Raw genomic sequence first — 25,761 nt, 5'->3', positions numbered from 1 at the left:
GTATGCAACGTAATTTATATCGATTTGAAAGAAATGTCCCTTAATTGTATTAATGCCCTTTCTTCTAACACACTTCCCTTCCAAATGTTTGCCCACTTATCCTTAAGCTCCTGGAGGGCAGGAAATATTTCTTCTAACAGCTGTCTTACACACAAGCCCAGGAACTGCCAAATTGTACTTACTAGTCATCAAACATCTGTATGATTTCCATTCACTATCTCATTTAGTCCTCACAGTTCCCTTAACATGAAAGATAGTATCTTCATCTTTTACAACTGAGAAAAGTGAGGGGCAGGGCTTAAGTACCTTTTCCAAGGTGACAGGTGATAAGTCGTGGAATCAGGGTCAGGGTCCGCCTTCCTCCGACCATGCTATTTTCGCTGCCCTGTGCTGCCTGGTGTTGCTATAACTGGAGCCAGAAACATGAGCTGGAAACATGAGATTAGGTAATTTGGAGAGGGTTTATCCTTCTTACGCATACAGTTTATAATTTTCTCAAAACACTGCTGCTTTAATCAGAACTTGATGTATCTATGCCTGTGTGAATAGGCTAATCCACAAAAGGTGGCTATTACCAGAAATATACCTGTGTAGCATAATACGCAATTTTTGTTTAGTCTGCCTGAATCCCAGCCCTTAGTGATGAATCAGGACAATCTGCATATTGCAGAGATTAATCGGAGCAGGTCGTGCTACCCAATTCCAGGTAACATCTGTCGGAGAAGCTGCGAATAAGACTTGTTCCCCTGATTTAAACAACTGCATGAGGCAAAAGATCTTTTATGCCCCCGTCCCCATCCTTTCTGTTTGAGATACTTCAAACCTCAGGCAACCTCAGAAAGTAGATGGTAGTTACCAGGGGCTGGAGGGTAGGGAAATAGGGAGATGACGGTCAAGGCTACAAACTTCCAGTTATAAGATGAATAAACTCTGGGAATCAAGTGTAGTATACAACACAGCAACTGTAGTTAACGATGCTGTATTATGTACTTGAAACTTGCTAGTAGTACATTTTATCACCAAACACACAAAAGAAGGTAATTATATGAGGTGATGGAAGTGTTAGCCAACCTTATTGTGGTCTCACAATATATGTGTATTAAATTATCACATTGTACACCTTCAACTTATGCAATGCTATATGTCAACTGTATTTTTTTTTTTAATTTTTTTTTTTTCAACGTTTATTTATTTTCGGGACAGAGAGAGACAGAGCATGAACGGGGGAGGGGCAGAGAGAGAGGGAAACATAGAATCGGAAACAGGCTCCAGGCTCCGAGCCATCAGCCCAGAGCCTGACACGGGGCTCGAACTCACAGACCGCGAGATCGTGACCTGGCTGAAGTCGGACGCTTAACCGACTGCGCCACCCAGGCGCCCCTGTCAACTGTATTTTAATAAAGCTGGTAAGAATAAGTGTTCTAATGGTTTAAGTCGCTATTGGGCTATTGGTGCTGAAAGCACTCCTAATGGTAAACAGCATCCATGAGTAACTCAGGTGACTCCCACTATTCACTTTCACTTACCAAAGGCTGTTTTTCTGCACAGCTGTCACATTCCCTGGAGTGACACGACTGAACTTGAAAGCACTCTGGAACCATAAAAATCATATCATCTCAATAAATGTAGAAAAGCATTTGACACAATTCAACATTCAATTCATGTTAAAAAACTCTCAGTGATGTAGGTTTAGAGGGAACATACCTCAAAATGAATAAGGCCATAGATATATGAGAAACCTACAGCCCATCATAGTTAATGGTGAAGAACTAAGTGCTTTTCCCCTTGGTTTAGGAATAACATAAGGATGTCCATTCTCAGTACTTTAAAAAAATATTTATTTTGAGAGAGCAGGGGAGGGGCAGAGACAGAAAGAATCCCAAGCAGGCTCTGAACTGTGAGATCATGACCTGAGCTGAAATTGGGAGTCAGATGCTTAATTGACTGAGCCAGTCAGGTGCCCCCCACTCTCACCACTTTTATTCAACAAGTACTAGCTACAACAACAAGAAATAAAAGGCATCCAAATTGGTAAGGAAGATGTAAAACGGTCACTATTTGCAGATGACATAATACTATACATAGAACACCCTAAGCACCCCACCAAAAAACTATTAGAAATAATAAATGAATTCAATAAAGATGCGGGACACAAAATTTACACAGAAATCACCTGTGTTTCTTAACACTAATAACAAAGTAGCAGAAAGAGATATTAAGAAAACGACTCCATTTGCAATTGCACCAAAAAGAAGAAAATACCTCAGTACAAACTTAACTAAGGAGTGAGTGACCTGTACTTGGAAAACCATAAAACACGGATGAAAAAGATTAAAGATGACACAAATGGAGAGAACGAATATATCCAAAGCAATCTACAGATTCAGTGCAATCCCTATCAAAATACCGACAGCACTTTTTACAGGATCAGAAACAAATGATTTTATAGAACAAACTGGAGAGCCCAGAAATATACTCACACTCATATGGCCAATTAATCTGCAACAAAGGAGGCAAGAATATCCAATGGGGTTTTGGGATGAGCACTGGGTGTTGTATGGAAACCAATTTGACAATAAATTTCATATATTGAAATAAATAAATTAATTAATTAATTAATTAAAAAAAAAAAGAATATCCAATGGGGAAAAGACAGTCTCTTCAACAAATGGTGCTGGGAAAATTGGACAGCCACATGCAAAAGAGTGAAACTGAACCACTTTCTTAAGCTATACACAAAAATAAAATTCAAACTGAATTAAAGACCTAAATGTGAGATATGAAATAATAAAACTCCTAAAAGAAAACATAGGTAGTAATTTGAAATCAGTTTTAACCACAATTTTCTAGATGTCTCCTCAGGCAATGGAAACAAAAGCAAAAATAAACTACTGGGACTATATAAAAATAAAAAGCTTTTACACAGTAAAGGAAACCATCAACAAAACAAAAAGGCAACCTATCAAACGGGAGAAGATATTTGCAAATGATATATCTGATAAGGGGTTAATATCCAAAATACATTAATAACTTAGACAACTAAACATCAAAAAAAAAAATCACAACAATCCAATAAAAAATGGGCAGAGGACTTGAATAGGCATTTTTCCAAAGAAGATTTACAGATGGCTGACACATGAAAAGATGCTCATCATCACTAATCATCAGAGAAATAACAAATCAAAACCACAATGAGATATCAACTTACATCTGTAGGAATGGCCAGAATCAAAAAGATAAGAAACAACAAGTGTTGGTGAGGATGTGGGGAAGAAAAGGAACACTTATGCACAATTGGCGGGAATGTAAATTGGTGCAGCCACGGTGGAAAATAGTATGGAGATTCCTCAAAAAATTAAAAATAGAAACACCATATGATCCAGAAATTCCACTAAGGGGTATTTACCAAATGCAAATGAAAACACTGGTTTGAAAAAAAAAATATATATATATATATATTTATATAGATGCATATATATAAACCCCTATGTTTACTGCATTATTTACAATAGCCAAGGTACAGAAGCAACTAAAGTGTCCATCAATACATGAATGGATAAAGGTGATGTGCTATACACACACACACACACAACCGTAAAAATAAAGTGATACTTTGTCACTTTTGACAACACAGATGGACCTAGAGGGTATTATGCTAAGTGAAATAAGTCAGACAAAGACAAATACAATATGATTTCACTTATATGGAATCTAAAAAAAATGAATAAAATAAACAAAAAGGTGTAATAGACCATAAATACATAAAACAAACTGATGGTTGCCAGAGGGGAGGGTGTGGGAGATACCAGCTTCTAGTTATGGAATGAGTGGGTCGCAGGGATGAAAGACACAGCACAAAGAATATAGTCAATGGTATTATAATAGTGTGGCCTGGGGGCACCTGGGTGGCTCAGTCTATTGAGTGTCTGACTCCAGCTCAGGTCATGCTCTCATGGTTCATGGATTTAAGCCCCACATCAGGATTCTCCTCCACTCTCTCTGCCCCTCTCCTGCTCACACTTTCTCTCTCTCTCTCAAAATAAGTAAATAAACTTTTTTTTTTTTATCTGAAGAAAGTAATCTCTGGAAACTATAGGATGGGCCAAAGCAAGAGACTATATTTAAATTTTATTTTTCTTGGGTTCCACTTTTTTCCCCCCATAATATGGATGAAATTTTAACCTTAAAATTAAAGTTTGAAGAAAATTGTTCTAATGTTTTTGGATTTACAAATTTATCATGCTTGTGAGTCTACCATTTTAAAGAAAATAATATCTTTTAACTTGATTAGGCAACAGTAATACCAAAGATTCTATCTGTTCAGTCTTTACTCTGCCCTAGGCATTCTAATTATTAGTATATAACACAGAAAAGATCTAAATAGGAATATATTTGAATAACTATAGTTACAGAACAATGTAATTACTGTAAATGTTAAAGAGAAGATATAGAGCATAAGTAAAAGGACTGGCAACAATAAGCCAGGCAGATGCAAACAAAAAGAAAGCAAAGGAGACAATAATAATAAAATCAACATTGAATTCCATGTTTATTACTTGGGACAGAACGTTCTCCTATAGTAATCAATGGTGCAAGCCACAAAAGGAAGAGCATTGAAGCCATAGGCAAACCCTTGAGAATTATAATCAACAAAACCACATTATTCGGTTATTTTTCAAACACTTCTCTTAAATTGTGAAGAAAAATAGTTGTAGAAGGTCTGATTTTCCTAATTTCTCAGGCTGGTCTCATAGCCACGGAAAGAATGCTTTGTCCTGCAAACTGAAATCATACCTTCTCTTCAAGAGCCCCACCGAGCATTTACGAAACCCAACCCCAAAGTAAGCCACAAGGAAAACCTCATTAAATTCCAAAATCCTTAAATAATGTAAATGGCATTTTATCTCCACAGTCCAATGGAACTGAAAATGAATGACAAATAGAAATGAAAGGGAAAAAACCACCTAGAAAAATTTTGTAAATAAGTTTTAAGTATTCTAGCCATCAAGGAAATAAAAATGAAACTGCAGATTATTCAGAAAATAATGAAGCTATCAGTCTATGAAATATGACTAAAACTGAGCTCCAGGAAATTTGCCTTAAAAGCTTTTCTGAGGGAAGAAACAAATAAAAATAAACATCGGCTCAAGCCACTTGGGAACAGATGACATGAGTGGTGTTTTGGCTAGGTTGTAATGTACACTGAGTTCTCCATGAATGCACTACCACGTGAATCAAAGGAAGATTGAACTTGATTTTTTCAGAACACAGTATGAGTTTTTCACCATTCTGGAACCTCACATCACTAATGGCAATACCACTTGTGACACCTGCGTCTCACTCATGTGGCATGTGCAGTGACTGCATGCATTTGACTACTGCCATCTTTAGAGAAGGGCTGCTTGAGCGTGCACATATCAAAAGGTATATTCTGTTCTCAAATGCTTCCCTTTCCTTTCTTCTTTACCTTACAGTGGAATTTCTTCTTAATTCTGCAGGTTACACTGTCTATGGATTTCATGTCAGGAGTGCAAAAGGGATAATACAAAATTTGTCCCATAGAAAGGGATCGCTGAGTATGGTAGGGTTGATTATTGGATGCATAGCCATTCAAATCCCACCTCTTTTGCACCCTTTTCGTTTCACTGTGCATCCTGTGTTAATAGTATATTTTGATATGATCTATATATAACTGAGCATACACTAGCATCCTTGCGGATCCTGCTGCTATAAACAGGCTGCTGAAGAAGAAAATATCTTTAAAGTTAGGAATAGTTTCAGAAAACATCTAATAAGATCGAATAAAAAGACAGACATTACTGCAGACCTAAACATTAAATTAAAAAATCAAGCTAATAGATTTTCCTAGAACATAATTTTAAAAGGATAGGGATGCAAATTGAGGAAAAAAAAGTGTGGAGATGTGGAAAACAGATCCAAGACAGCCAGTATCTATCTACCTAGTAGGATCTCCCATTAGGAGAAAATTATATTAAGCATGATATAAATCCTTCTCTAAATTAAAGATAGGTCTTCAGATTTAAAGATCCAGATATTTATTTTGTAAATTTGTAAACCTTATCAACAGAGAAAGAATCCCATAATGAGAAAGAAAGAAAGAAAGAAAGAAAGAAAGAAAGAAAGAAAGAAAGAAAAGAAAAGAAAAGAGAGAGAAAGAAGGAGAAGAAGGAAAAGAGGAGGAGGAGGGGGAGGAGGAGAAGGAGGAGAGGTAGGGAGGGAGCGAAAAGGAATCTGTTGGGCATCAAACATCTCATGCGCAACAGGGTATCATATGGCAAAGGACACATTATGTAATGCGGGAAAAATGAGTATAAGCTGAAAATTCTATAACCCAGATTATCATTCAAGAGTGATAATAAAATGAACTCATTTAGACATACAAGAACTTAGACATATTTACCACCCCTATATTCTTCCAGGAAGAAAGACTGAAAGATGAACTCTAGCAGTTGAAAATGAATTTATAAAAAAGGCATGAATAAAACCAACAGTGATCAGTAAAAGAATGAGCACAATTTACAGACAATGCTAAATGATAAAGATTTGGGTTCAAATCACCGCTATCGTACTTCTTATCTATGTTACCTCATTTCATTTACTTATCCTTCATGGGCCTTCATTTCTTTATTTATAAGATGGAAGTAGTAATAATAGGATGGGTCCAAAAGAGTTTGTTGAGATGCTCTACATAAAGCCCTCTATGTGGTATTTGCATCTGGTAAATGTTCAATAAATATTAGCTATTATGGGCTTCAAATTGCTAAAACATTTTTTGGAGGGTAATTTTGCAGTTCTATCAAAATTTAAAATACACATGTCCTTAGACCAAACAGTTTCATTTGCACGTTCATATTTATACTGGAAGGTTAATTTATTAGAATTTAAGTAGAATTTATTATAGAAAAAAATATAATCAACCCTATTATCATCAGTAAGAGAATGATAAACTATGGGTAATATTCTTTTAATTATTATGCCACTATTTAAAAATATGAGGAGGTTTTTTGGTATTATCTTATTATAATGTACTTATTAAATAATGTGTATATATTGACCTGAAGAGTGCTACAAAATGCATATACATAAAATGATATGGAAAGGTCCAAACCTTCTAGTACAGGCAGTGCACCCGGGGAAGGTACAGGTACTGGAGAGTCTCGCTTTCCAGTACATCCCTTTCTGGATTATTCAAATTATTTTTTTGTTTAGCCCGTTCTACTTTTACAGTTCAGTTTTTAAAAGATGAATAAATGTCTCACAAATAGCACATCTCAATTTTGGTTACAATATATTCTAAAAGTGCTTTACTTGGTAACAAGTGCATCTGAAGCAGTAAGGCAGATTTCACCTGTGTGCCCTTCCTGGCGATGCGTGGCATTAATCTGTGCCCAATTTTGGAATCCTGATCTATTATGAACATCAGTGTTCACACATGTTCTCCCAGCTCCTTTCCCTTAACTCCCCCTGTGCTGTCACCAAGACACCATTGCTTAGGTTTCCATCCGTTTCCATCCTTCTTTTCTACAGGCTTTCCCTGACAATCTCACTCACTCTATGACTATACTTATCGGAACAAAGGATGAGCACTAACATTCACTGGGCACCTATTTTGTCCTAAGAACTTTTTAAAAAGTTTATTTATTTATTTTGAGAGAGAGAGAGAGAGAGAGAGAGAGAGAAAGAGAGCATGCACACACGAGTGGGAGGCGGGGCAGAGAGAGAGGGAGACAGAGAATCCTAAGCAGGCTCCCAGGCTCTGTGCTGTCAGCACAGAGCTTGATGTGGGGCCTGATCTCACAAACTGTGAGATCATGACCTGAGCTAAAATCAACAGTTGGGACACTGAACTGCCTGAGCCACCCAGGTGCCCCTATTCTAGGAACTTTTAACAAGCCACCTCATTTACTGCCCACAACAGTCTGAACAAAAGCAGTATCCTTGTTTTACGAATAAGAGAGATGCACAGAGTCTAAGAAACTTGCCCAAGGTCATGCCCCAGTATATAGTAGATACAGCATTTAAACTCCAAGATGCCTGGTTCCAAAACCATGTTTTACTATCCTTTAAACCATATCTTCTATACATTTAATCACACTCATTGTGATTTTTTGTTTATATGTTACAGGCATGATACCTTTTCACTTTCTGCCTTGGTTTCCTCCTCTGTAAAGTGTGGATAATCCTCGTTAGGATTGTTATGAATATCAATCCTGAGTTAATATTTGTGACAATGCTCAGAACTGTGCTTGGTACATTGTGAGTGCTACAGGTATTTGGTGGTGGTGGTTTTCCTTTTAAATTCTACCTGAATCAGATTTCCTTGATTAACCCTCATATATAAAAATGGTCACTAGCACCTGTCAGTTGTTTCAGAGATGTCTCTTCTTAACCCACTGCCAAGTATTTTAGCATCCTTTGCTGGACCTATTCCAATCCCCCCCCCTGACCCCTGCAGTTGGCCCCTCTTCTGCAGTCTGGCCCTGCTGTGATTCATCCTCGATATTCTCAGCTTGGGTGATTTTTCTAAAACATAAATTTGATTAGGATATTCTCTTGCTTAAATCCTTGTGATGTCTTCCAACGCAATTTTAAAAATGGGCCAAAAATGTGAACACTTCACAAAAGAAAATCTATAAATAGCTAATAAGCACATAAGAGATGCTTAACATCACTAGTCAACAGGGAAATGCAAATTGAAAGAAACCACAGTTTCTATACAGCCAGTTAGGCTGGCTAAAATGAAAAAGACTGACCATGCCATGTTACAGCATGGATGTAAAGCAACTGGAACATCGCTGAAGGGAAGGAAGAATGGTAAGCCACTTTAGGAAACAATTTTGAAGTTTCTTAAGTTTCTTAAGTTCCACTTCTTGATATTCACCAAAGGGAAATAAAATCATATGTTCACATAAACACTTATACACAAATGTCCACATCAGGATTATTTGTAATAGCCCCACACTGGAAACAGCTTACATGTCTATCAATGGGCAGAAGGATAAACTAATTCTAATATATCCATACAAGGGAACAGAACTCCAGAATAAAAAAAAAAGTACACTAATGAAACATGTAACAATATGGAAGAATCTTAAAACCGTTATGCTGAGTGAACAAAGCTAGACAAGATAAGAGAACATCATGTATGGTTCCATTTTTTGAAAGTTCCAAATAATTTATAATGACAGCAGATCAGTGATTGCCAGAGTTTGGGGAAGGAAGAGAGGTACTATGAAAGGTGTGAGGAAACTTTTGGGACCAATGGATATATTCATTATTTTTAATTAGGGTAATAATTTCACAGGTAGTACATTTGTCAAAGCAGATTACATTACACTTTAAATGTTAATTTAATATTTTTACCTCAATAAAGCTGTAAAAAGTGAGACAAATTCTGAAAGAATAAAAAACCACACACACTCATAAAGACTGTGTCAGGCATCTGTCTTCAACACAACACAACACAACACAACACAAAACAACCCAATCCTAGTATACACAGTATTTTGGATTGGCTGGATTTTGACCTTCATTTCCATCCTCGGAGCTCTCTGGCACCCCACACATATCTCTGGAACACTGGTCAGATACATTGTATTTATCTGCCCTTAAGTTTGTCTGCCCCTGTATCCCAATCTCTGTAGGATGAATGCAGAAAAGGTTTGGCCACAGTGGGCGCCTCTCCCTCACCGCAAAGCCTGGTAGCTCAATGATTTGTGGAAAGGTAGGAGAAACAGTGAAAACTTATTTGACTGGACAATGGAAGACCCCTTGGTAGTCTCTGGAAGTGCTATCCTGGGTAGTGGGTGTTTTAGACTTACGGACAGGTTCTTCAGGAAGAAGGAAAATTAACCTTGGAACTTTCCACATGGAGATCTTCAGGTGGTAGAAATACGCAAGGTGGTTATCCAGCAGACTGCCATTCCTGCCGTGAGGTAGAAATACCAACTGTAACGAAAACGTGGGACCAGCTTCTCTCAAGAAATAGACAATAAAAATCAAGCCCTCCTTTTTGGGCACATTTTATATAACCCATCATGAGTTAGAGAATATTCTTTAGAACTTTCACATAGCTGAGATGAACAAAATATTTTTATAAAGTAGACTTCTTTCGTCCTCATAGTCCATAAAGATCAGTTCCTCTTCATAACTTATGTCTTTTTCACCAGTAGCTTTAATATTCCTAAAAAAAAAGAAAATACTATGGGGGCTCAGCCCTTGTAAGGCTGGCAGGAGACATTCTTATATGCAAAATATTACTTAGTTGAGATTCTATTCTGTCAAACTCTTTACCTCACGTACCTAAATTTGAACTCACCTTCCTACCAAAATCCCTCTGCTTTCTGTATTCTCAGCCATAGTTAATGGCTCCACAGTCCCTCCAACATGTCCAGTTAGACTCTCCCAGTCTACGCTAACCCCTCCTTACTCTTCACTGTCGTAGGCAGAATTAAGAGATGACCCCCAGAACCTCCACCCTTTGGTGTACAAACACCTTCCCTCAGTTTTTCAATCAAACACTAATGTAGGTGCTGCTGTAAAAGCATGTGGCGTTTGTAACCAAGATTCCAAATCAGTTGATTTTAAGTAAAGTAGATTATTCTGGCCTAATCAGGCATGGCCTTAAAAGGGACTAAACTTTTCCTGAAAAAAAGAAAAGAAAGAAAAAAAAAGAAGGAAAGAAAGAAAAAAGATTTGAAGTGTGAGAAGGATCTGACACTAAGGAGATTCTCTGTTTCTGGCTCTGAAGATGGAGGGGACCACACGTCAATGAACACAGGTGACTTCTAGGAGCTGAAAGTAGCCCCCGGCTGACAGAACAAAGCTAGGATTGCAATGGCAGCCCTACAATCGTGAGGGACTGAGTTTTTTCAACAACCACACGAACTTGTAAATGGACCCTGAAGAAATGAGCAGTAAGCACCGCCGTTACCTTGACTTTGGCCTTATGGGACCCTGAGCAGAGAACTCAGCCACACCACGCCTGGGCTTCTGACCTACAGAAATGTGAGCTAAAAATGATCATTGTTCAAAACTGCTAACTGTGTGGCAGAGTGTTGTGCGGAAATAGAAAACTAGGATGTTCACCCCCTACATACATTCTGCCACTGAATCCTGTCAAATCTCTTAGCTTCATTCTAACATCTCTCTCCCTTTTTATTTTATCACGGGAACAACACTCAATATAAGGTCTATCTTCTTAACAGACCTGTAGGTGTACAATATAGTAGCATCCTCTATAGGCACGATATTGTACAAGAGATATCTAAACTTATTTACCGTATAAAACTGGAGTTTTCAAATTTTAATTCTAGTGTAATTAACCTGCAGTGTTAGTTTCAGGAGTATGATATAGTGATTCAGCACTTCTATACATTACTCTGTGCTCACCACAGAAAGTGTACTCTTAACCCCCTTCACCTATTTCTCCCACCAATCCCCCACCCCCACATCTCCTCGTATAACCATCTCTTTGTTTTCTATAGTTCAGAGTCTGTTTTGTTTCTTAAATTACACACGTAAGTGAAATCATATGGTATTTGTCTTTCTCTGTCTTATTTCACTTAGCATTATACTCTCTAGAACCATCCACGTTGTTGCAACTAGGAAGATGTCATTCTTTTTTTATAACCGAGTAATATTCCATTGTATACCACATTTTCCTTATCTATTCATCTGTCAATGGACACAGACATAATTCCATAATTTAGCTATTGTAAATAATGCTGCAATAAACACAGGGGTGCATGTATCTTTTCAAATTAGTGTTTTCCTATTCTTTGGATAAATACCCAGTAGTGGAATTACTGGATCATATGGTAATTCTATTTTTACTTTTTTGAGGAACCTCTATACAGTTTTCCAGAGTGGTTGCACCAGTTTAAATTCCCACCAATAGTGCAAGAGCGTTCCTTTTTCTCTACATCCTCACCAGCATTTGTTTCTTGTGTTTGATTTCGGCCATTCTGACAGGTGTGAGGTGATAACTCATTGTGGTTTTGATTTTTCATTTCCCTGATGTTGAGAGATGTTGAGCATCTTTTCATGTGTCTGTTGACCATCTGGATGTCTTTTTTGGAGAAATGTCTGTTCGTGTCTTCTGCCCATTTTTTAGTTGGGTTATTTGGGGTTTTTTGGTGTTAAGTTGTATAAATTACGTATTTTGGATACTAACTCTTTACTGAATATGTCATTTGCAAATATCTTCTTCTATTCAGTAGACTTTTTGTTTTGCTGATTGTTTCCTTCACTGTGCAGAAGCTTTTTATTTTGATGTAGTCCCAATAGTTTACTTTTGCTTTTGTTTTCCTTGCCTTAGGAGATATCCAGAAAAATGTTGCTACAGATGATATCAGAAATTATTGCCTGTGCTCTCTTCTAGGATTTTGAGGGTTTCAGGTCACACATTTAAGACTTTAATCCATTTTGAATTTATTTATGGTGTAAGAAAGTAGTCCAGTTTCATTCTTCTGCATGTTGCTGTCCAGTTTTCCCAACACCAGTTGTTGAAGAGACTGTCTTTCCCATTGCAGATTCTTTCCTACTTTGTCAAAGGTTAATTGACCATATAATCATGCATTTATCTGGGATCTCTATACTGTTCTATTGATGTTTATGTCGATTTTCTTATGCCAGTACCATAGTGGTTTTTACTGTTTGTTTTTGTGTGTGGGTGGTGGTGGTTTCTTTTAATAACCTGAATGTATTGTTCTTTGATATGCTTGTTGAAGATGTTCTGAGCCCAGCACACTCTTTTTGTCCATTATATATTCCAAAGAATTGGCATCACCATTTGAGTTGCTTCCTTCTGTTATAATTATACCCACTGTTATGCACAAAGTTCAGTACAGGGTCTATAATTTGAGGGGGGACAGTCTCAGTTCGAGTCCCTGTTGATCCGAGGTGAAGGTTTGTTGACTTGTCATGAGCAGGCAGCAATGCACACTGACTTGAGCAGGAGGGCAGCCGGACTGTGGTTTTGGCAAGGCCAATGGCACCATGTGTGATGGGGAAGTGGCTAGTTTTGCTCCTGGTTTAGTGGTCAGGAATTCCTTTAACTTTTGTTTGTCTGGGAAACTCTGTCTCTCCTATTCTGAATGATGGCCTTGATGGATAGGGTATTCTTACCTGCAGATTTTTTCCTTTTAGTACTTTATATATATCCTGCCCCACTCCCTTCTGGCCTGTAAAGTTTCTGCTGAAAAATCCACTGATAGATTTATGGCATTTCCCTGGTATGTAACTGCTTTCCTTTTCTCTTGCTGCTTTTAAAATTCTCTCTTTATCACTACTTTTTGCTATTTCATTTACTGTGTGTCTTGGTGTAGATCTCTCTGGGTTGATTTTGTTGGGGGTTTTCTGTGTTTCCTAGATCTGGATTTCTGTTTCCTTCTCCAGATTCAGAAAATTTTCAGCTATTATTTCTTCAAATAAATTTTCTGCTCCCTTTTCTCTCATTTCTCATTCTGGGATTCCTATAATGTGACTATTGTTATGCTTGATGGTGTTTATTCTCATTTTGCATATTTTTCCCTCTCACCTGCTCAGCTTGATTATTTTCCATTACTCTGTCCTCCAGGTCACTGATCCATTCTTTGGCTTTCTCTTGTATACTATTTATTTCAGGTAGTCTATTTTTTTTAATGTTTATTTTTGAGAGAGAAAGAGAGAGTGTGCAAGGGGCGGGGGAGGGGGAGAGACAGAGGGAGACAGAGGATCCAAAGCTGGCTCTGTGCTGACAGCAGAGAGCCAATATGGGGCTTGAACCCATGAACCATCGAGATCATGACCTGAGCCAAAGCCAGAAGCTTAACCAACTGAGTCACCAAGGCACCCCGAAGGTAGTCTATATTTAATTTCATTTATTGAGTTTATCATCTCAGATTGGTTCTTTTTTATGTCTTCTCTTTTTTGAGGGTCTCTTCTGAGGTCCTCCATTCTTTTCTCAAGTCTAGTGAGTATCTTTATGGCCATTACTTTAAATTCTTTTCCAGATATATTACTTACCTCCATTTTGCTTAGGTCTCTTGCTATGATTTTGTTCTATTCTTTCATGTGGGACATATTCTTCTGTCTCCTCATTTTATCTATTGCTATGTCTGTTTCTACGTGTTAGGAAAGTTAGCTACATCTCCTGTTCTTGAAAGTAGTGGCTTTGTGAAGAATAGGTCCTGTAGTTCCCCACAGCGCAATGTCTCCTTTTCACTAGAAAATGGCACTTCAGGGGTACCTCCTATGTGTGTTACTACTGTGGGCTGAGCTGTGTTTACCTTCAGTCCAGTCATGTGTAATGGTTCTCTTTGTCTGCTGTGGGCTGGGTCTGGTCCCTGTGTTAGTGGGCCATTCTGGGGCTACCTTGGGCTTTAGTTGGGTCAGACCAGGTATTTGCTAGAGATGAAGTAGTGCCAAACTACAGGGCACTTTCCCTATGCTGTCCCCTGAGACGGGTGGTGGGCAGGGCCTGCAGTCAGACCAGCTGTCTTCCCCAGCCCACTGTTGGGGCCACAGTCTGGTGTATGTGGTTATCTCCCCCTCTCCCTGGGGCAGGACTCACTTTGGAGTGGTGCTGGCCCTTGTATGGGCTACTTGCACAGTGCCAGGCTTATGGTACTGCTTTGATGGGATCTGGCCAAGAGCGTTTGGGAAGGGGTGGAGCCACAACATGCATAGGGGCTAGAGAGGCAGGGTTAGCAACGTTTGTGGGCTGGTAGTCCCCTGTGGGAGGGGCCCTGCAGCACCAGGACTGAAGCAGTTCAGTCTGGAGGGGTGGATCCACAAAAGCGCAATGTGGGAGCTGGGGTGAGGGGATGGCAGGCTACAGTGCAAGCAAGTTAGGTGGCAAGTCTTGGCACTGGTTCCCAGAAGTAGCTGGGTATCTAGGCTGGGGGGTAGAGGAGGAAAGTGGCATTTGCCAGCTCCTTTGTTCCTGGAGGAATCCCCCACCAATCTCTGTCCCTCCTGGACACACTCTGAGATGAGTAAACCACTCTCTCCTCTAGCCCTAAGCATTTTTCAAACTACTGGTTCTACCCTCTATCTCCTGTCTCTTTAAGGGCAAGGACCCAGTTTCTTCTTACCCTCCCAGCTCCCTGAAAACTGAGCTGATGATTTTTAAAATTCCAGGTTTTAAGTTCTACTGGTTGTAAGAACTCACAAGATTCAGCCCCTCTGGTTTTCAAAGCCAAATGTTATTGGGATTTCTCTTCCCTGCATGGTCTCCCCTGATGTGAGAGTAATGTTTCTCCCCTCTCTATGCCCATGGCTCCCTCCTTCCCATGGAATGCCCCACAAGTCCATTTAGTGTTCAACTGCATCTCCACCATTCCTACCCTCTTCCATGTGGCTTCTTGTCTGTGTTGAGCTGTGGAGAGTTTGTTCTGCAAGTCTCCAGATCATCTTCCAGGTTATTTTCACCAATGTGGGTATTATCTAGGTGTACCCATGAGACAAAGTGAGCCCGGGGTCCTCCTACTCCACCATCTTTGCAATAGTCTCTGTGCCAATACCATACTGTTTTGGTTACTACGGCTTTGTAGTATATTTTGAAATCTGGGATTGTGATACCTTCAGTGTTGTTCTTTTTCAAGATTGCTTTGGCTATTCAGGGTCTTTTGTGGTTCTAAACAAATTTTAGGATTATTTGTTCCAGTTCTGTGAAAAATGCTGTTGGCATTTTGATAGGGATTGCATTAAATCTGTAGATTGCTTTGGGTAGTATGGACATCTAAGAAATATTTGTTCTTCAAATATTGAGTATGGGATATCTTTCCATTTGTTCGTATCATCTTCAATTTCTTTCATCAGTGTCTTACAGTTTTCAGAGTATAGGTCTTTCACCTCCTTGGTTAAGTTTATTCCTAGGTATTTTTATTGTTTTTGGTGCAATTATAAATGGGATTGTTTTCTTAATTTCTCTTTCTGCTACTTTATTATTAGTGTATAGAAATGAAATGGATTTCTATATACTGATTTTTTATTTTGTGACCTTACTTAATTCATTTATCAGTTCCAGAAGTTTTCAGTGGAGTGTTTAGGGTTTTCTATATATAGTATCATGTCATCTGCAAATAGCAAAAGTTTTACTTCTTCCTTACCAGTTTAGATGCCTTTTCTTTCTTTTTCTTGTCTGATTGCTGTGGCTAGGACTTAATTTTCTTATCTGATTGCTAGGGCTATGTTGAATAAAAGTGGTGAGAGTGGACATCCTTATCTTGTTCCTGATCTTAAGGAGAAAGCTCTCAGCTTTTCACCATTAAGTATGATGTCATCTGTGGGTTTTTCATATATGGACTTTATTGTGTTGAGGTATGTTGCCTCTAAGCCTACTTTGTTGAGTATTTTTATCACGAGTGAATTTTGTACTCTGCCAAGTGCTTTTCTGCATCTATTGAAGTGATCATATGGTTTTTATCCTTTCTCTCGTTGATGTAATATATCACACTGGTTGATGTGCAAATATTGAATCACCCTTGTATCCCAGAAATAAATCTCACTTGATTGTGGTGAATGATTTTTTTTACTGTATTGTTTGATTTGGTTTGCTAGTATTTTGTTGAGGATTCTTGCACCTATGTTCATCAGAGATACAGGCCTGTAGCTCTTTTTTTGTAGTGTCTTTATCTAGTATCGGTATAAGGGTGATTCTAGCCTCCAGGAATGAATTTGGAAGTTCTCCTTCCTCTTCTACTTTTTGGAATAAAAACAGAAATTTTATACCCACTAATTAGCGTTCTCCTTCCTCTTCTACTTTTTGGAATAAAAACAGAAATTTTATACCCACTAATTAGCATCTCCCCATTTTCATTTCTCCCATCACCATTCTATTCTTTGCCTCAATGAGTTTGACTATTTTAGATGCTTCAAAGAAGTGGAATTGTACAGTATTTATCCTTCTGTGACTGGCTTATTTCACCTAGCATAATGTCCTCAAAGTTTGTCCATGTTGTCACATATTCCAGGATTTCCTTCTTTTTTTTTTTTTTTTTTAATTTTTTTTTTTCAACGTTTATTTATTTTGCATGAACGGGGGAGGGGCAGAGAGAGAGGGAGACACAGAATTGGAAACAGGCTCCGGGCTCTGAGCCATCAGCCCAGAGCCCGACGCGGGGCTCGAACTCACGGACCGCGAGATCGTGACCTGGCTGAAGTCGGACGCTCAACCGACTGCGCCACCCAGGCGCCCCAATTTCCTTCTTTTTTTAAGGCTGAATAATATTCCATTATAAGCATGTACCACATTTAAAAAAAAATTTTTTTTAACGTTTATTTATTTTTGAAGGAGAGAGAGACAGAGCGTGAGCAGGAGACAGAGAAGGGCAGAGAGGGAGACACAGAATCTGAAGCAGACTCCAGGCTCCAAGCTGTCAGCACAGAGCCCGATGCGGGACTTGAACTCACAAACTGTGAGATCATGACATGAGATTGTAAGGGTTAAATTTTAGTGTAGGGCTAATGGCGTAGCTTGAAAAATAACAGCTTTGTTCTGACACTGAAGGTCAAGAGATAACAGCCTTGCTTTACTCTTGTAAATTACACTTCATACTCTTGTAAATCAGGCTTTACCAACTAAGGAAACAGAAGTTCAAAGAAAAGAGCATGAGAGGCAAGGTCAAGGAGATCCACTGGTTGCAATTTAGCGGCAGAAAGTCTAAAATAATCACCTCATCCAGCAACTGTTTCTAACTCATCTGGGAATTCTCTGTTCTGTTCCCAGGTGATGATAAAATGATATGATCGGCCATAAAAACCCTGTACCCTGGCTGCTCAGGGCTGCACTCTTATCAAGAGTGTTGGTCCCGATCGGTCGGCCTTGCCTCTCATTGTAATAAACTTTGTTGTGACTGTCACTGGTGCCCGTAGCATTCTGTTTCAGGAGTTGTGTAGATGCAACAAGCTAAAGTCAGACACTTAACTGACTGAGCCACCCAGCGCCCCAGTATGTACCACATTTTAAAAAATTCTTTCTTCCATTGATGGAAATTTAGGTTGTTTCCACATCTTGGCTACTGTAAATAATGCTTCAATTAGCATGGGTGTGGAGTCATCTCTTCAAGATTCTGATTCCAGTTCCTTTGGGTAAATATCCAGAAGTAGAATTGCTAAGTCCTATGGTAGTTCCATTTTTAATTTTATGAGGAACTTCTATATTCCAACTGCATCATTTTGCTTCCTCACCAACAATGATGTGCAAGGGCTCCAATTTCTCCACATTCTCCACATCCACACTTGTTTCTTTTGGTTTGGTTTTGTAATAGCCATACTAACATGTGAGGTGGTATCACATTGTGGTTTTGATTTGCATTTCCCTGATGGCAAATGACATTAAGCATCTTTTCATACACCTGTTGGTCATTTGCATGACCTTGTAAAAATTCCTGTTCAAGTCCTTAGCCCATTTTTTAAATCAGGTTGTTTTTAGCTATTGAGTTGTAGGAACTTTTTTTAATATATTTTAGAAATCAATACCTTAACAGATAAACGTTATACAAGTATTTTCTCCCATTCCATAGACTGCCTTTTCACTCCATTAACTGTGTCTTTTGCTGTGCTTCTGATGTTATATCTAAGAAATCACTGCCAAGACCAATGTCATGAAGATTTTCCTCTATGCTGTATTCTAGGAGTTTTATATTCTTAGGTCTTTTCATATATGGCCTTTATATATACCAACAAACTGGGTAACATAGAAAAAATGGATAAGTTCCTAGAAAGACACAACCTATAAAGACTGACTCATGAAGACATATAAAATCTGAACAGACTTATATAACTAGCAAGGAGATTGAATCAGTAAACAAAACCTCCCAACAAAGAAAAGCCCAGGACCAGATGGTTTCACTGGCCAATTCTACCAAACATTTAAAGAGGAACTAATGCTCCCTCTAACAAAAAATAAAAATAAAATAAAATAAAATAAAGAATAATTAATGCCAATACTTCTCAAACTATTCCAAAAACTGAATCAGAGGGAACATTGCCAAATTTATTTTATGAGGCCAGCATTAACCTGATACCAAAGACAGATAAGGACACTATAAGAAAATTATAGACCAATATCCCTAATGAACACAGATGCAAAAAATCCTGAACAAACCAAATTTAACAGCATAGTAAGAGGAATTATATACCATGAGCAAATGGGATTTATCCCAGCTTACAACAATGGCTCAGCATATGAAAATCAATGAATGTAACACAGCCACATTAACAGAATGAAGGATAAAAAAAAAATCACACCATCATCTCAACAAATGCAAAAAAGCATTTGATTAAATCCAACACCCTCTCATGATAAAAATTCTTAACAAACTAGGAAAACAGAGAAGAACGTTGCCATTGTTCAGAAGCTCATGACCTTCTTCCTCCACTATCATAATGGCCTTAATGGTCTCTTTTCCATGAGCAGCTTGAGCATCTTCCTTCTCTGTTCATCTTTAATGCCATCACTATTAATTTCATCTTCTACCTCCTCACTCCTCTCTTACCATTTGTGCCCTACCTCTGCACCTTTGTCTGCTTATATCATGAACAATTTCCCATTTCTGAAGCAGAGAAAAGCTCACAAGGATAGAAAAAAAATAAGGATAGGGAGTATCCATAGTATGCATATTTCATTTATGCAAGAAACATTTGAGTGCCTACTCTATATCCTGCCTATGCTCAGGAGGAGGATTAGTGAACTGAACAGGACACATTCCCTGACTTCAAGGTCCTCACATTGTACAGGAAAGAAGAGGCTCACAAATTGTGAACTCTGAGACCAAGGATAAGAGCAATAACAGAGATATACATGTGGAAGCTCAAGAGGGGATCTAACCTGTTGCAAAGAAGGAGACCAGATATAAAAGAGCAGAGGAATTGGAGGGTAGAACACTAAAAACTACTGCAAAAGAGGAAATTTGAAGTGAATCTCAGTGGTTAAATAGGAGATAACCAGGCAAAGGGAGTAAAGAGTGATGGGAGGAAGCTGAGTGTTTCAGTAGAGACAAGAGAAAATCAAACAGGAGATGCACACAGTATGGGATAATACAGGCATTTAGGATTACCAAAGCATGGAGCTAAAGTCAAGGAATAGTAAGAAAGAAATAAGATGGGAGAGGCAAGAGCTAGGAATAGTAGGGTCCTGGTGTGTAAATGGACCAGAGCTTCCAAAATTTTTATGTCTGTATCACTGAGGTACATGTGGGAAAACATCTAGGCACCAGCTGGATAATATGGTTGGGTAAAATTACCAGTATAATCACTGATTCTGATTACCAATGAGAATTAGCATTGTCACAAACACCTTAGGTGAGCCTGATGCAGATATTACGTGGTTGACAATTTGAGAAATGATGCTATTGGCAATGAGGAGGCAATAAAAGAATCTGATCATGAGAGGAGGCAGTATAATTTTGCTTGGCCATGTTTCCATATTAGGCCTTCTGGAGGCCTATAAGAAGCTTTAATTTGAAGAGGAAAAGAAAGACCTAATACATGGGGAAGTGACAAACATCTTAAATATGGTTTAAATACAGAGAGGTGATAGAGATGGAGAGAACTCTTTGGTAGGCAAGATCCGCAGGATGTGTGATTGACTAGAAGTTAGAGGTCAAGCAGGGGGAAGAGATGAGTTCTGTTTTTGTTTTTTTATATATATTATTCCTATATAACTTTTTTTAATTTTATTTTTTATTTTTTTAAGTTTACATCCAAATTAGTTAGCATATAGTGCAACAATGATTTCAGGAGTAGATTCCTTAGTGCTCCTTACCCATTTAGCCTATCCCCCCTCCCAAACCCCCTCCAGTAACCCTCAGTTTGTTCTCCGTATTTATGAGTCTCCTCTGTTTTGTCCCCCTCCCTGTTTTTATATTATTTTTATTTCCCTTCCCTTATGTTCATCTGTTTTGTCTCTTAAAGTCCTTATATGAGGGAAGTCATATGGTTTTTGTCTTTCTCTAATTTCACTTAGCACAATACCCTCCAGTTCCATCCACGTAGTTGCAAATGGCAAGATTTCATTCTTTTTGATTGCTGAGTAATGCTCCATTGTATATATATACCACTTCTTCTTTATCCATTCATCCCTCGATGGACATTTGGACTCTTTCCATACTCTGGCTATTGTTGATAGTGCTGCTATAAACATGGGGGTGCATGTGAAACAGCATACCTGTATCCCTTGGATAAATGCCTAGTAGTGTAATTTCTGGGTCATAGGGTAGTTCTATTTTTAGTTTTTTGAGGAACCTCCATACTATTTTCCAGAGTGGCTGCACCAGCTTGCATTCCCACCAACAATGCAAAAAAGACCCTCTTTCTCCACATCCTTGCCCAACATCTGTTGTTGCCTGAGATGTTAATGTTAGCCATTCTGACAGGTGTAAGGTGGTATCTCAATGTGGTTTTGATTTGTATTTCCCTGATGATGAGTGATGTGTAGCATTTTTTCATGTGTTGGTTGGCCATCTGGATAGACATCCACTTTGGAGAAGTGTCTATTCATGTTTTTTGCCCATTTCTTCATTGGATTATTTGTTTTTTGGGTGTTGAGTTTGAGAAGTTCTTTATAGATTTTGGATACTAACCCTTTATCTGATATGTCATTTGCAAATTTCTTCTCCTATTCTGCCGGTTGCCTTTTAGTTTTGCTGATTGTTTCCTTCACTGTGCAGAATATTTTTATTTTGATGAGGTCCCATTAGTTCATTTTTGCTTTTGTTTTCCTTGCCTCCAGAGACGTGTTGAGTAAGAAGTTGCTGCAGCCAAGATCAAACAGGTTTTTTTTTTTTTTCAACGTTTATTTATTTTTTTTTTTAGGACAGAGAGAGACAGAGCATGAACGGGGGAGGGGCAGAGAGAGAGGGAGACACAGAATCGGAAACAGGCTCCAGGCTCTGAGCCATCAGCCCAGAGCCTGACGCGGGGCTCGAACTCACGGACCGCGAGATCGTGACCTGGCTGAAGTCGGACGCTTAACCAACTGCGCCACCCAGGCGCCCCAACAAACAGGTTTTGCCTGCTTTCTCCCCAAGGATTTTGATGGCTTCCTGTCTTACATTGAGGTCTTTCATCCATTTTGAGTTTATTTTTGTGTATGGTATAAGAAAGTGGTCCAGGTTCATTCTTCTGCATGTCGCTGTCCAGTTTTCCCAGCACTACTTGCTGAAGAGACTGTCTTTATTCCATTGGATATTCTTTCCTGCTTTGTCAAAGATGAGTTGCCCGTACGTTTGTGGGTCCATTTCTGGGTTCTCTATTCTGTTCCATTGATCTGAGTGTCTGTTCTTGTGCCAGTACCATACTGTCTTGATGATTACACCTTTGTAGTATAGCTTGAAGTCTGGGAGTGTGATGCCTCCTGCTTTGGTTTACTTTTTCAAGGTTGCTTTGGCTATTCGGGGTCTTTTCTGGTTCCATACAAATTTTAGGATTATTTGTTCTAGCTCTGTGAAGAATGCTGGTGTTATTTTGATAGGGATTGCATTGAATATGTAGGTAGCTTTGGGTAGTATCAACATTTTAACAATATTTGTTGTTCCTATCCAGGAGCATGGAATCTTTTTCCATTTTTTTTTTGTGTCTTCTTCAATTTCTTTCATAAGCTTTTCTATAGTTTTCAAAAGAGATTTTTCACCTCTTTGGTTAAATTTATTCCTAGGTATTTTATGGGTTTTTGTGCAACTGTACATGGGACTGATTCCTTGATTTCTCTTTCTGTTGCTTCATTGTTGGTGTACAGGAATGCAACCGGTTTCTGTGCATTGATTTTACATCCTGCAACTTTGCTGAATTCATGAATCCATGCTAGCAGTTTTTTGGTTGAATCTTTTGGGTTTTCCATATAGAGTATCGTGTCATCTGCAAAGAGTGAAAGTTTGACTTCCTCCTGGCCGATTTGGATGCCTTTTATTTCTTTGTGTTGTCTGATTGCAGAGGCTAAGACTTCCAATACTATATGTTGAATAATGGTGGTGAGAGTGGACATCCCTGTCTTGTTCCTGACCTTAGGGGGAAAGCTCTCTGTTTTTCCCCCATTGAGGAGGATATTAGCATTGGATTGTTCATATATGGCTTTTATGATCTCGATGTATGCTCCTTCTATCCCTATTTTCTTGAGGATGTTTATCAAGAAAGGATGTTGTATTTTGTCAAATGCTTTCTCTGCATCTATTGAGAAGATCATATGGTTCTTGTCTTTTCTTTTATTGATGTGATGAATCACATTAATTGTTTTGTGGATATTGAACCAGCCCTGCATCCCAGGTATAAATCCCACTTGGTTGTGGTGAATAATTTTTTTAGTGTATTGTTGGATCCGGTTGGCTAATATCTTGTTGAGGATTTTTGCATCCATGTTCATCAGGGAAAGTGGTCTATAGTTCTCCATTTTAGTGGGGTCTCTGTCTGGTTTTGGAATCAAGGTAAGGCTGGCTTCATAGAAAGAGTTTGCAAGTTTTCCTTCCATTTCTATTTTTTGGAACACCTTCAAGAGAATAGGTGTTAACTCTTCCTTAAATGTTTGGCAGAATTCCCCTGGAAAGCCATCTGGCCCTGGACTCTTGTTTTTTGGCAGATTTTTGATTACTAATTTGATTTCCTTACTGGTTATGGGTCTGTTCAAATTTTCTATTTCTTCCTGTTTCAGTGTTGGTAGTGTATATGTTTCTAGGAATTTTTGTCCATTTCTTCCAGATTGCCCATTTTATTGGCATATAATTGCTCATAATATTCTCTTATTATTGTTTTTATTTCTGCTGTGTTGGTTGTGATCTCTCCTCTTTCATTCTTGATTTTATTTATTTGGGTCCTTTCCTTTTTCTTTTTGATCAAGCTGGCTAGTGGTTTATCAATTTTGTTAATTCTTTCAAAGCATTAGCTTCTGGTTTCATTGATCTGTTCTGGTTTGTTTGGTTTTTTTTTTTTTTTTTTTTTTGGTATTGATAGCATTAATTTCTGCTCTAATCTTTATTATTTCCTGTCTTCTGCTGGTTTTGGGTTTTATTTTCTGTTCTTTTTCCCGCTTTTTAAAGCATAAGGTTAGGTTGTATATCTGAGATCTTTCTTCCTTCTTTAGGAAGGCCTGGATTGCTATATACTTTCTTTTTATGACTGCCTTTGCTGTGTCTCAGAGGTTTTGGGTTGTAGTGTTATCATTTTCATTGGCTTCCGTATACCTTTTAATTACCTCTTTAACTTCTTGGTTAGCCCATTCATTCTTTAGTAGGATGTTCTTCAGTCTCCAAGTATTTGCTACCTTTCCAAATTTTTTCTTGTGGTTGATTTCGAGTTTCATAGCATCGTGGTCTGAAAATATGCATGGTATGATCCCGATCTTTTTGTACTTGCTGAGGGCTGATTTGTGTCCCAGTATGTGGTCTATTCTGGAGAACGTTCCATGTGCACTGGAGAAGAATGTATGTTCTGCTGCTTTAGGATGAAATGTTCTGAATATATCAGTTAAGTCCATCTGGTCAAGTGTGTCATTCAAAACCATTGTTCCTTGTTTTTTTTGATTAGATGATCTGTCCATTGCTGTAAGTGGGGTGTTGAAGTCTCCTACTCTTATGGTATTACTATCGATGAGTTGCTTTATGTTTGTGATTGATTTATATATTTGGGTTCTACCACATTTGGCGCAAAAATGTTTATAATTGCTAGGTCTTCTTGGTGGATAGACCCCTTGATTATGATATAATGCCCTTCTGCATCTCTTGATACAGTCTTTATTTTAAAGTCTAGATTGTCTGATATAAGTATGGCTACGCTGGCTTTCTTTTGTTGACCATTAGCATGATAGATGGTTCTCTGTCCCCTTATTTTCAATCTGATGTTGTCTTTAGGTCTGAAGTGGGTCTCTTGTAAACAGCATATAGATGGATCTTGTTTTCTTATCCACTCTATTACCCTATGTCTTTTGATTGCAGCATGGAGTCCACTGACGTTTACAGTGAGTACTGAAAGATATGTATTTATTGCCATTATGATGCTTGTAGAGTTGGGAGTTTCTGGTAGTGTTCTCTGGTCCTTTCTAATCTTTGTTGCTTTTGGTGTGTGTGTGTGTGTGTGTGTGTGTGTGTGTGTGTGTAATTTTTTTTCCATCTTTTCTCCCCTCAGAGAGTCCCCTTAAAATTTCATGCAGGGCTGGTTTAGTGGTCACAAACTCATTTTTGTTTGGGAACCTTTTTATCTCTCCTCCTATTTTGAATGACAGCCTTGCTGGATAAAGAATTCTTGGCTGCATATTTTTCTGATTCAGCACATTGAATATATCCTGCCACTCCTTTCTGGCCTACCAAGTTTATGCGGATGTCTGCTGCAAACCTGATCTGTCTTCCCTTGTAGGTTAGGGGCTTTTTTTTTCCCTTGCTGCTTTCATGATTCTCTCCTTACCGGTGTATTTTGTGAATGTGACTATGATATGCCTTGTTGATGGTTGGTTTTTGTTGAATCTAATGGGGGTCTTCTGTGCTTCCTGGATTTTGATGTCTGTGTCTTTCCCCAGGTTAGGAAAGTTTCCCGCTATGATTTGCTCACATAACCCGTCTACCCCTATTTCTCTCTCTTCCTCTTCTGGGACCCCTATGATTCTGATGTTGTTCCTTTTTAATGATTCACTGATTTCTCTAAATCTTAAATCCTGCTCTTTTGCCTTAATCTCCCTCTTTTTTTCTGCTTTGTTATTCTCTATAAGTTTGTCCTCTATATCACTGATTCTCTGTTTTGCCTCATACATCCTTGCCACCGCTGCATCCATCT

At 38.5% G+C, this 25,761-nt stretch overlaps 1 long non-coding RNA gene across 1 annotated transcript in view; it reads right to left on the bottom strand.

Moving 5' to 3' along the window:
• The window catches only part of LOC123591451, a 95,023-nt gene that overhangs the window by 15,708 nt on the left and 53,554 nt on the right, over window positions 1–25,761 (bottom strand). Inside the window, exons 2-4 of the long non-coding RNA XR_006709329.1 lie at window positions 9,843–9,946; window positions 1,527–1,591; window positions 307–428 (exon numbers count right to left, since the gene is read on the bottom strand). This is a non-coding gene — a long non-coding RNA (uncharacterized LOC123591451). The remainder of the gene's footprint in view (window positions 1–306; window positions 429–1,526; window positions 1,592–9,842; window positions 9,947–25,761) is intronic.

This window comes from Leopardus geoffroyi, chromosome B4 (genome assembly GCF_018350155.1).
Source record: "Leopardus geoffroyi isolate Oge1 chromosome B4, O.geoffroyi_Oge1_pat1.0, whole genome shotgun sequence".
Lineage (NCBI taxonomy): Eukaryota > Metazoa > Chordata > Mammalia > Carnivora > Felidae > Leopardus > Leopardus geoffroyi.
This window is presented reverse-complemented; position numbering and strand designations above follow the sequence as displayed.